Genomic DNA, 12,932 nt, shown 5'->3' on the forward strand with positions numbered 1-12,932 from the left:
AGTTGACAATTCCCTAGCTATGGTGGTCAGTAAGTTTCAATCTCAAAGTCAACAACCAGAAACTGCTGAACCTGCCAACTTGAATACAAGTCTGATCATTGAAGAAGAAATTGGTAAGTCCATTGCTTCAATGGCTGCCAAGAAATGGACTGAACAGGTAAAAGAAGATCTGAAGAAGAATTTCACTTACAGTTGGTCAGAAAGGGTAAATGTGCCTGAGCCTTATGAAACACTCAATCAAAAAAGAGAAAGGCTTTCTAAACTAAAAGAAGAATTTGCTGAGAAAGTCAACAGATTTGCCAAAATTTATATGAGAAGAAAGAGGGCAGCTGAGCAAACTGAACAAGAAAGATCTGCTAAAAGAGGAAAGTGGGATGATAAAAACCAGTATTTTGTTGAAACACCAGATGATGAAGCAAGTCCCATAAGGGCAATTCCTTTACAGACTTTAAGGCCAGATGAACATGTGCAAGGAGTGCCAAATGTACCAATTCCTGAGAATTCACCCTCTGATGAACCACAGATTGATGCAATGAATGATCTAACTGAAGATAAGGATGATACTGAGGATTCTGATGATGATGACGATGACCCTGAGAATGATCAGGCAATGAATGTGAAAGCTGCTAATGTTGTGTCCCCTCAAGTCACAATGACTGAGGAACATAGGGCAAACATTGAGCCGAGTGTTCTGGAAGCTAAAAGGAAAAATCCATTGGTTGTAAGCTGAGAAAGCATGGGATAAGTTTTGAATCTTTGACTGATCTAGATGATGATCAGTTGCAAAGAAGACTTGATAAAGAGAGAAATGCCTTGAAGAGAAAGATGGAGGAAAAGAATAGAGATGCCCAGAAATACAGAGATTATCTCAGAAGGCATGAATATTCAGAAAAAGATCTATCTCACTTCACCTTTGACAAACTCCAAGATCTTTACAACAGTGAAAGGGAGAAGGTGATTGAAAAATGTGTAAAAGAGAATGAAAAGCTTGAGATGATTGAGGAGTTGAAGAAAAATTTTGGAGGCATGTGTGGTTATTTATTGCAGAGAGGTATGAAGCCTGAGATTGTTGAACATTTATCCAGAGAATCAGTATTGGACCAATACAACAAACTGAAAAGGAAAGAAAAATTGAAAAGGGTCCAAGCTGAGAGCTCTACCAAACAGGCTGAAGCAACTTATGAACCACAAGCTAAAAGAAGAAGAATTCAAACTCTGAGCGAGAAGGAAAAAGAACAAGACAGATCAGCTGAAACCGCTGCTCCTCCAGATGCGAAACCTGAACCTAAGGATGAACCATTTGTTCCATGGGAAAATGAAGAAATGATAAATATACTGAGGAACATAATGATCAACCAAAGGGGAATGAGTGAAGCAGACTTCAATGTCTTGGAAAAGGAGGATTTGAAATACCTCTTTTATATTAAAAATGATGAATGGGAAAAAGCTCTAAGGGAAGGAGAGAACCCAAGATACTATGCTGATGGTAGGTTTGTACCTGCTGGATTGGAAAGAACTCCTGGCATGGATAAAATGTTAAAAGAACTTAAAGCAGCAGGACACAATGTTGTTGAACTTGCCAATCTACCAACAGTGATGGTTGAGGCTATATACATTAATGTCTTTAACTTGAGGCCTAGCAAACCAAAGAATTCCATTCCCTTCAGGCCTCCTATTTCAAGAAGATTTCCAAGAGGAGGAAGAGGTGAATCAAGCAGTTCAGCACAACAAAGAACAAGACCACAATCTAATGTGGATCTACCAAGAGAACTGTATTTTGATTTTGTTACTAGTGCATTAAAGGTGATTATGGAGAGTAGACAATTGAGAGAAATTGTTGTGAGAAGTGACTTCCATGAATTCAATGAAGAACAATTGAGAAGGATGGCCACTCTCAGATTGTATGATTACAGAAACAGAAGCAGATTGGAAGGTAGACAGATGAATGACCTGTCAAAATTTTGTGGGAAGAAGCTAACAAAGGGTTCAAGTTCCTAAAAGAAAAGAGAAATTGGATAACAACCCAAACTCACAAGTCAAGAAGGACTGCAAAGCTAAAAAGAATGGACATATCTGAGAGAGACTTTCAAATGACTTTTAGAGATGAGAATCCATTGTCCAACATGAATACTTGTATAAGTATGGGAAGAAGAATGAGACGCCCCAACTACACTGTATAGAAGAATGGCATTATAACTGAAATTGAATACAAGGAAGACGATGATCATTTTGTACTGAGAAACTCTGATGGAAAAATACCGGGGATCATTAAGAAAGATGAAGACTCGACATGCCTGCACAATGAAGACTTGATGGATATAAGGGATTTGGGTATACCAGAAAGTCACACTCACTACCAAGCCCTTAGTATCTTCAAAATGAAAGCTGCTTCAGAGATAATCAATCGAAGACAAGCCATTCATAATGCAAGAAAGAGACAAGATCAATAGAATAGGCTTTGTTTTGTAATGTCTTCGGACAACTTTCTGACTATGTAATTTGCTTATGTTATTTGAATATGTAATTTTGATTTTTGATTTGATGTGTATTTTTGCTAAGTGTAAGTAACTATAGAAATGTTTTGGGTCAGCTGAGGTGTTCCAATCTAGGGGGAGATTGTTGAGTCAAACAATTGACCTAAGGGGGAGATTGTTGAGTCAAAGATTTGACTAGAATGAAGTATATGGAAGATTGGAATCTTCTCAACCTCCTCAGAATTCGCTAAGTATGGATCTGAGCACACCTTAGACATCCGAGCAAGGTTTTACTTAGCCGGGTATGATATTTTGACTATCGTGCAAGGTTTACTTCAAGAAGTCTTCTTTAGTGGATATCCGAGCAGGGTTTGCAAATTAGTGCATTGCCGGGCAAGTTTCACTAGTTTATGTAAATCCGGCCAAGGTTCACCTTGTCAAGCAAGTCTGTTCTTCAAAGCCAAGTAAAGTTCACTCCCGAGTAAGCTTCTGGCTAACCAAGCTCATGAAACCAAGTGATTGGAAGACCGAGCAAGGTATTCATCAATAATAGTGGTCCGAACGTGCTTGATGATTGAAATGAATATCTTTAAGTAATATCGAGCAAGGTTCAACTCAAGCAAAGGAACAGTACTCTCGAGTACACTTTGCTAATAAGTTATTTTATAGCAAAGAGTTGAAATGGATCATTGAAGAACAAGGTTGCTCGTAAGAGTTTGTCGGGCAAAGTGTGGCAAAGTCAAGAAGATTGAAATCTACCCGGTGAGTATTTTACTTGGTAAAATACTCTTCAAGCAAAGTCTACCCGGAAACTGATCCCAGGCATACTTCTACGTTACCAAGTCCTGAAGGATGGCAGAGTACACAGCGTACTCAGAAAATGAAGATTTATGAAAAGCCTACCCGGAAGACTTGTTTTACACTTAGTTTATTTTGAATATGTAATTTGAATATGTACGTTGTATTTAGAATTTCTAGAAAGAATGACAGGTGTCATAGGTTGGCAGGCTATAAATAGAATTTTTAGGGCAAGCCGCCAGAGAGACAGATACACACGAGACACGATATTCACGGATAAGAATAGACAGACACATTTATTGAGAGAGAATATCGTGTGACGGCTGTCCTAGGATTCCTAAAACCCTAAATCAATTATCCACTTTGTATGATGAAAATTATATAGATGGAAATCTTTTGAGTGAATCTTGTTTGTGTTATCTATCATTGAATACTTATTAAGCAACCGTATGTTTGTTATTGATTCCGCCTTTAACAAACGGATATTTTTCTAAATATAGCAACCCGTCATTAACTCTCTTGTCGGCACATTAATCTGTGTGAGTTATGACATGATTAAGTAAGATCCAGCTGAAATCGAGGGGCCTGACATCCTCCATCTTCACAATTACAACAACTTAACAAACACTCCAGTCAAAACCTGAGCAGAAACCGTTGTGGTGACCGCGGATGAACAGCGACAGCTAGCTAGGGTTCCGCCACCGAGCATTGTATTAACGGAGACGAGCAGTGGTTGTGGCTTTATTAGGTAGGCCGGACGATGGCGCGGCTATACACTAGGATCAGGCAGCTGTGAGACTCACCTAAGCTTCTTCGATGACCTGGTGCACAACTCTCGCGACACGCCCTTTTCCGGCTAGGCGTACAACCCACGACAGCACGCACCGGCTAGCTAAAACTATTTCTAGCAGAGGTTGTCTTATGGCGATTCTCGCTTTTCCAGTAAATTGACGATGAGGAACCAGAATATTGTCTTGTGGCGACCCCAGCGGCTACGGGTTACCAGACCAAAAAGCCTAGGATGATTTCAATCGTGGCCAACAAAAGTCAACAGGAGCTACCAAGCCTAACGGAGACCTAACTAACACGAGTGAGGTACAGAAAGGAACATTCATATTTCGATTAATTTGGAACTTGACTAACCTGTTGATAACGTTGCGTGTCCGGTTGAGCTCTCGTTAAAATAAACAAATTATAATACAAACCCGACAAACTATAAAAAAATATTATATTCGTAGACTAACAAGCCGGGCCGTTTTCTTAGCTTGAATAAAACCAGATATTTGATTAGCTTAATTAATTTGAACGTCTGATTAGTTTGGCTAAATAGAAGGCATGATTAGTTTGATTAACTTGAATATTTGATAATTTGCTAAAATCGGATACTTAGTGACTTTAATAGTACCATAACCTACATTTATTTATTTGATCACTAAGTTAAAGATTAATTATTAAAAGTTAAACTGCGCATGACTATCTTATTTATATAAGTTTTTACAAGTATGTTATGCATGAGATTATATGCTAGTGTTGAATAATAATAACTTGTGATGCTCGGGTGTCCAGTGAATATCAAATGGGCCAACGGTTAGAAGCATATAGTTAGCATTTAACTACAAACCGATGAGTTGTGAACTCGAGTGTGGCCCCTTTTGTTGACATAACGAACCGATAACGTTAAACATACACATACACGATTTGGGACTTTTTAAATTATTATAATATTAACGGACCATTACATTTATTAATACAACTATTTGTGTGTTGTAAATTTGCGTACATGTTAAACGCGTTATTATTAATGATAGATGAAATATGACTTGTTATCACCGTCACAACCCAACTATTTTATTTATGTTACCTGATTTATTATTACTCGTTATTATTGTTAACACTAATGACGTTAATGTTAAATATAAAACCTAAGTAGCTTATAAGAGTAGGATATAAGTGTTGTAAACTTGTTGTATAAAAGCAATAAAGGTAATATGGTTTTACAAAGCCATTTCGGTTAAACCCACAAACTTATATATTACCAATCGAATTTGTTACAATATTATTTTAAATAATATTAATACACAAAAATATTATTACAAATAATTATAATTAGAAAATATTTTATAAATTAAACAAGGCATAATTATTTAAACGTTAACCGATCTTAGAACTGAACATTTTTTCTAAACTATGGATTTTTAACTAAAGCTTAGGATAATTTATTATAACTTTAAGGATAATTTATCATCACCAAAATATTAACAACTATTGTGAAAACTAAATGATACGTGTTTATGCGGTATTTGTGTTTTGAATCACAAAATAGATATTGGAAGGTCCAAATAAATAAACTTACGTCTCTTACAAAAATTTACATAAAATATTTTATATTGATTTATATAAAATATTTTATTAACATAGATTGCCTTTCGCAAGGAATGGCAAATAAACGCGGTTTACGGACAAACCGACACGGACCGAACAAAGGGTTTTATAAAATATAAAAACAAAAACCGTTCATAATGATTCAGTAAGATGGTTACTAAATAACTTATATTTTAATTACTTTGGTAACAATTGATTAGGTTTCTATACTTAATTAAACTCTTGTGTTTTGCCACTTAAATGAAGTATGTGGACCAAAACCGTGCATTTGAAACTTGCTGGAACTTCCGGAACTGAAACAATCTATTTTTACGTAATATATGTTTATTGGAAATGTGAAGTCATAATACAAAGTATTTTGGTCTATGTAAACATAGTTAGGGGTCGTTACGTCTAAAACTGACAATACCAGTGATAACTGACATTGTCAAGCAATTATAAAACTAGGTTAAGTTTTTCATTATATATATAATCATTAGGATCACTAACGTTAATGAAGTAGAGTAACTTATGCTAGTTCGATATCTGAAACTTGACGGATACCCGAACTTACTAAAATAGTAACTTTCCGAAACACGACAAAGTTACATATTATGATGATACTAATTCTATAATCATACATATGTAAGAACTTTCTTGAAAAGGAAACTTTATTTGTTTAGAACATAATATGTTGGTGGACACTTTGGTTGACTGATACATAATACTAGGAGAGGGTAATAGAACCTATATAAGTTAAAATGAAGTGTATATCTAATAATAAATTAACATGGGAAAATCCAACTTAAAAGCTAAACAACAGACAATAGGTTGTAACATTTAACATACCGGAAGAGCTCAATCAGACGACAACATCAATAACAAATATTACATTGTTGTCAAATCACTTACGGGTATATACATTCTAGGCATTTTTGGTGGTATCTAGCATAGTTGCAAGCTCATAGGTTGTCACTCACTTACATATATTGCATACGGACTGAGGTGAGTTTCGTGCTGCCCTTTTTACTTAAACTTTTGGGGCTGGATACATGTTGGTTTTACTTATGGTGTGATATTTACCAAGAAGTGTTTTGCTGCTAAATTTTTTCCAAACTTTTACACAATCATTAGCCCGAGGGAATGGGCCAGAGGCTTGTATGGGTAGTACTATTTGGGAGACCCCCACACACAGTGACCCTATGTTGGGTAAACCGCACTGAGATCTGTGGATCGTTGCGGCATATAACCTATGTGTTTGATTATCGCTTTTAGCAGGGTGATAGTTCGGGACGGTTTAACTTCTAGTATGAGTTGGGGATACTTATGCTAGTTGCAGGTTTGATTGTGGACTTGATTGATGTGCACCATGTTTTGTACTTACATACACGCAAACTTGCGCGCTTTATAAATTAACTCTTTTATGTGTATGTGAGCTAAACTCACGAACTCGCCAACTTTTTAGTTGACACTTTTTAGCATGTATTCAGGTACTATGAGGATAGAAATTTGGATGATCCTTATAATGAGAATGCTTAAAGATAGAGGCATATGCCAAACACAAACAATGAAGATTAGATGCCAAGAATATTAGTAGAGCCAACCACGGGATTGTAGCAGTGTCAGAGAAGAGATAGTTGGGTAGTTACACCTTGTTATAAATACTTAGTGCAAACGTTGTAACTTATTTTTAACAATAATGTTCCGTTGCTTACACTTGGTACCAATTTGTCTTTGAAACTCCCAGGCCCCTCCATGGCAGGGTGTGACAGATTGGTATCAGAGCCAAAGGTTTCAGCTAATTAGAATTCATTAGAGATTTCTAAGCTTTAACCGAAGTGCTTTAAGGATCCCTACTCGCTAAAAGTATGAAACTGCAAATACCTTGACCAATTAGGTATATGAAAACACTTAAGTTTGATCAATTGAACTCTAAGGGTTGGGTATTGAAATTGACAAGTTATATGATTTGGCTTATAGAACTCTAAGACATCATTTAGAGGATTAACAACTAAGTGATGAACTGATTGATTTGAAAGTGTGCATACATGATAAGCTATTGATTTTCTCATGGATACTTATAAGACCTTTTTGCACACGTGATTAATATTGTTGATTATTGGGTACACTAATTTGATAGGAGCAAGTTATGCTCGAGAGTATCTGCCATTGCTAGATGGCGTTTTATGTTAACTGGAGTGTGTTATGCTCGGGACTATTTGGGGACTTCGCCCCGTTTTTGTGTTAAGCATTTATTTCTTGTACTTAGCAAAGAAGGTTACATGATTTACCTTCATCAAAATGGCACCGTTGTCGTGGAGTTAGTGCGCTTAGTGTTTTTCGTGTTATTTGATTTTTTTGTTAATTTTAGTTTAGTAATTTTTAATTTTATTTTTCCATTTTACGTGGGGTGTGTTGTTTTTGCAGGTAATAGGTTTTTACACACCCGCCACTCGGACAGACAGTCACCGCTTATGGGTCACAACCAAAACCCATCCCGAAACCCGAGCACACAACTGTCACTATGAGCAATTATGGTGATTTTTGTTATTGTGAAGGCCCGCATCATTATCAGGATTGTCCCGTAGTTGCACAAAATCGGCAAGAGTGTTGCCATTGGCGAAGATATATGCCGACATGCTATGAAGATAAAGAGATTTTATCATATTATTCACACTCTGAACAACACACATCACCAAATTATGATGAAGATTATCAATCAGACATCATTTTTGATGACCGTCGTTTGAGTCAATCAAAAACCTAATTAAACTAAATAGTTAGAGAAAGTAGGGTATCGTATCACAAGGAGTATGTGGTCAATGCAATTCGTGTACAGATTTAATATTATGAAGTACCTGGTGTTTAGTGCTGATCATACAAGCAATTTAAGTGAATTTTGAGAAATAAGAAATGAACAAGTAAAAGAGTTTTAAGCAGTTAACAAAGCAAATCACACCCGGGAATTCAAGTAAGCAACTCACAGTTATCTCATGCAACCTAACAGATTAACTACAAACTGATCAATCAGACAAAACCTTAGACATCAACAATCACTTTACACACGGCACTGGTTATCAAACAGTCCTTGCCAGTGTGACTCAGTTAAGGGCAATTGTATGTTTTATCGTATTAAGCCAAATCAAACAGTCATATGATCAATTATCTGGCAACTGGTAATTAATCGTTCGGACTAACGTAAACATAAACCGATTGAACACACATAAATACCAAACATCAATAATCATATATCAATCATCAATAATCATACACTAGTATTCATAGTCACATGAGAAAACAGTAAAGATTACAAACTATACATTCCGGGTGCGATTCTAGGAGATTAGCCGAGCCTTGACATCATTAGATCTTCAATTATGATGAGGAAGGCCATTAGGATTGATCAAGAGATGATTGGTAGCCCTGGAATTCACCAAAATCGCCTAATAGTTGTTGTTGGTCGTCCCTCTTGATTAGGGTTCGGAAAATAGAAGATATAGGTCAAAATCCATTTTTTCACGTTTTTTAAGACCATCGCGTATCGCGATGGCCATATACCCTACCCTTCTTGTGCCGAGACCTAAGAAAATCTCATATTTGGATTCCTCTCGTCGAGATACCCAAAATTCATATATTATAGGTCCCGTAACTCATTTTCTAGCTCAGGCTATGCTCATTTTACTTCATGGTCGTATTTTGTCAACCAATCTTGTTCAGTTTTAGCATCGGCTTATGATTTCTCATCCATGCTCTTCCTGCATCCTTGTAACACTTTCCAAGACATCAAATCATGCGTCGGTCTTCCCGAGATATCATTCCATGCTCGTACAGGTCTCCCGTTTTGCATCTTTAACGATCAATTACCTGAAATACAAAAGCACGTATGAAGTACCAAAGTTCTAACAATATACTCAATAAAACTACATAATTAATCACTAATATATATACAAAATACCCGACCATCACATCCTCACACTTATTTTTTGCTCGCCCTCAAGCAAAACTCTAAAATAAACATTAACCTCCATCATAGGTATGTGAATTATCACCATTAATACTAGTAAGGTTTAAGGTCATACCCAGTTTACCAGACTGACACTTTCTAGATTGATATCTTACAAATACGGTTAAGTGCTATAATAAAAACAATAGTGCCGCTCAGACAAGTGTACTTTGTTTCCGGTTAAGGCACACATGTGCATACCCCTCATAATATAATAACTCTCCTCTCGGTTTAATATATGGACTAGCAAAAGATGTGCTAGTATCACTCTTCTCTCAGTATCACTCATAAACTGGTATCCATCCATAAAACTGCTTTGACACAAATACAAATCAAGAGGTCTTAAAAATGGTTGTAACGGGGTCAGGTGTAAGGGTATGAAAGGGAAATATTTAAGTAGCTCAAACGATCCGACCCGGCTTATTACATAACATATAAATAAAGGAAACTTCTATACAAACTGACTGACTTATTATAAAACCTCTAAATAAGCAAACTAACATACATACTGATTTCATTTTTTTTCTTTGCTTTTATTTTTTTTTATATAAACGAACTACTGAATACATAACTAAATATAAACATACATCTTTTTGGCCTTTTCCTCAAGTTTTTTTTTAAAACATAATAACGTGATGCTTAATAATGGAACAAATATAAATACAAAAACAAAAACAAATACAATTACAAATAAACCTAGTAAGCCGGATCGTCTCGTAACATTGTCGGGGTTAAACAAATGAAAAATAAGTCCAAGAAAGGTTTTCTAAGGGACCCAACCCCCCGCCCCTCACATTAACCATCCTCATATGTATAATGTATGAGGCCCCAACCCCCCAGTACCCACACTCGTGCTCATCCAGATGAGGCTTAACCTAATTGCCTCTATCACTTTTGCATTTTGCCAACTACGATCCCGTAATCCATGAACATTAATGAAAGCACTCAAATGACACGTGTGTACTATATATTATATGTGTATTATATATATTTGGGTCAACTCACATACGTACCGGAGGAATAGGGTTGACGATATAAACATGTGTACCTGTCCCCATGACTCGTTATCCCCGCCTAAACGACCCAGTTTTAACATCTTGTTATGAAAACATTTGTGAGTAAGACTATTGAGAAGCTGAAAAACCAACCATGACCAGAAACCTATGACTTGGCATTAATGGTAATAATTAACAGTTAACAACTTTGGTTTCTGAACACTCTTCGAGGTACCATTGGGCTAAAAATTTTCAAGTTTCCCTCATCCCCACATTTGAGGTTTACATTGCCCTCAATGTAAGAATATTTAAACATTGTCCTCAAAGTTAAAATAGATAAAACGATTGATGAACATTTGAGGGACGGGGTTGAAATTGACTTTTTGACTATTAAGCAATTTTAAAATTCGGGGATCAAATGTGGTGGTTCAAACATTGAAAGTAATAAAAACAAAATAAATTATGAAACTGAAATCACCTGATATCAACGGGACTGGAAGAGGACCAGTCGGCTGGTGAACTCTCGTAAACACTTGTATATCCTCGCCTCAACCAATTACTAAATTGACAATCGAACCTGCAAAATCTAGAGACGTGTAGAATCAAGCTTCTCACAAGTGTAAGACATAGGTCTTTTAAGAGTTATGAAAATGATTTTTCTGTTATTTTTATTAAAACAATTATCGAGCCAAATTAAGTCGTTTCATAATAAATTCTGTTAAATTAGTTAAAAACGTTAAAAGACCTAACTCACTTTCGTAGGAATCACGATTGCATTTAGCGTATGCAACAAGCCCTTTAAACCTCCCGGTAGCCCGGGAGGACGAGTGGGGTCTTTGAGGGTTTATAGTGAACTACACCCACAAAGTTCCAAATACAACAAAATATACACGTACCTGGATTAACCACAACAAAATGAACATGAAAGCACTCTGGGTAGTTTAACTGTAACCTCGTTGTCGGAAAAAAAAACTTTACCGAACGCATCAAAATCCCAACTTTTCTCGTGCGGTATCCCCACACTTAGCTTTTGCTATGATGGTACGCTTAAAATACAACTAGTAATATAAAAACTAAAACAGAATAGAAACTAAAAATATACAAAATGTACAATTACCACCCTTTTGAAATTTATATGCCATTTAAGGTGGGCGTCGCCCGCTCCCGTGCAACCTTCTCATTATAAGCACGCTTTTCTTCAATCATTTGTTGCCGGTCTTCCGATAAGCCAGGATCTGGCCCGAACATCCTCAATCTCGACTCTCGATCATTTTTGTTGGGTGGATGTTTCACTTTCTTCTTCCTTGGTTGGCTACCTTTCTCTTCCACCTTCTCACCATGTTGTTTCTCAAATCTCCTCTTATCTATCCTGTCAATCACAAAACATTCCTCTTTTGTGTGATCCTTGTCCAAGGATACACACTTGTCAACAACATGGTTAGTAGCATTTTCAAACAATGGTATCCGTTTATCACGATCTCCACACTTAATTTCCAATATCCCATTAGCACAATTAATCACCGCATGTGATGTGGCAAGGAATGGCCTACCCAATATGACTTGTGGTTGTGTATTATTCACACGTTTAGCATAGTCAAGTACAAGAAAGTCAACTGGGTAGAAAAATTCCTCCACCTGAACCATTACATTAGTCACCATGCCCCGAGAGAGTATATGAGTTTGGTCCGCCAACACCACGGTGGTGTTTACCCTTTCTAACGGGCCAAATTCAAACTGATCATATAAATAACCGGCATGATACTAATACATGCTCCAAGATCTAAAAGTGCCCGATCAGTTTTAAATTTCCCAATTTGAATTGATAAAAGTGGCACTCCTGGGTCTTGGAGTTTACTTGAGGTTGTATTATTCTCCACCTCATCTCTCATGTTGGTCAATTTACCATTTAAACATTTTTCACATGTGCAATTTTCACAAAAAGACATTTCATATGTTTTTGGTTCTAATTCATTTTGGAAAATTGATTCATTTTGACCGACACAATCACTCTCACTACTAACATCTTCCACCACCCCCTCAACAAACTGTGGTGGTGAATCAACTTTAACAACAGAAATTTCAAAATGAGATAAAAGACTTACAGCGTTGATGTGCACATTGTTCCCCTTCTTGGAGCTTGAGCAGTAATGGTTTGGGTTGACTGCAGTATCACTCGGGAGTTTACCTGCACTTTTTTGCAACTTTGTCATATCTGCTGCGAGCTGACCAATTTGTTTTTGACATTGCATCTACCGATTTATCATGTAACTCAAACTGTTTCTTCGTTTCGCCTTATGATCT

Source organism: Bidens hawaiensis, unplaced genomic scaffold (genome assembly GCF_021521415.1).
Source record: "Bidens hawaiensis isolate Kalapana, Puna unplaced genomic scaffold, B.hawaiensis_p1.1 tig00000702_1, whole genome shotgun sequence".
Taxonomy (NCBI): domain Eukaryota; kingdom Viridiplantae; phylum Streptophyta; class Magnoliopsida; order Asterales; family Asteraceae; genus Bidens; species Bidens hawaiensis.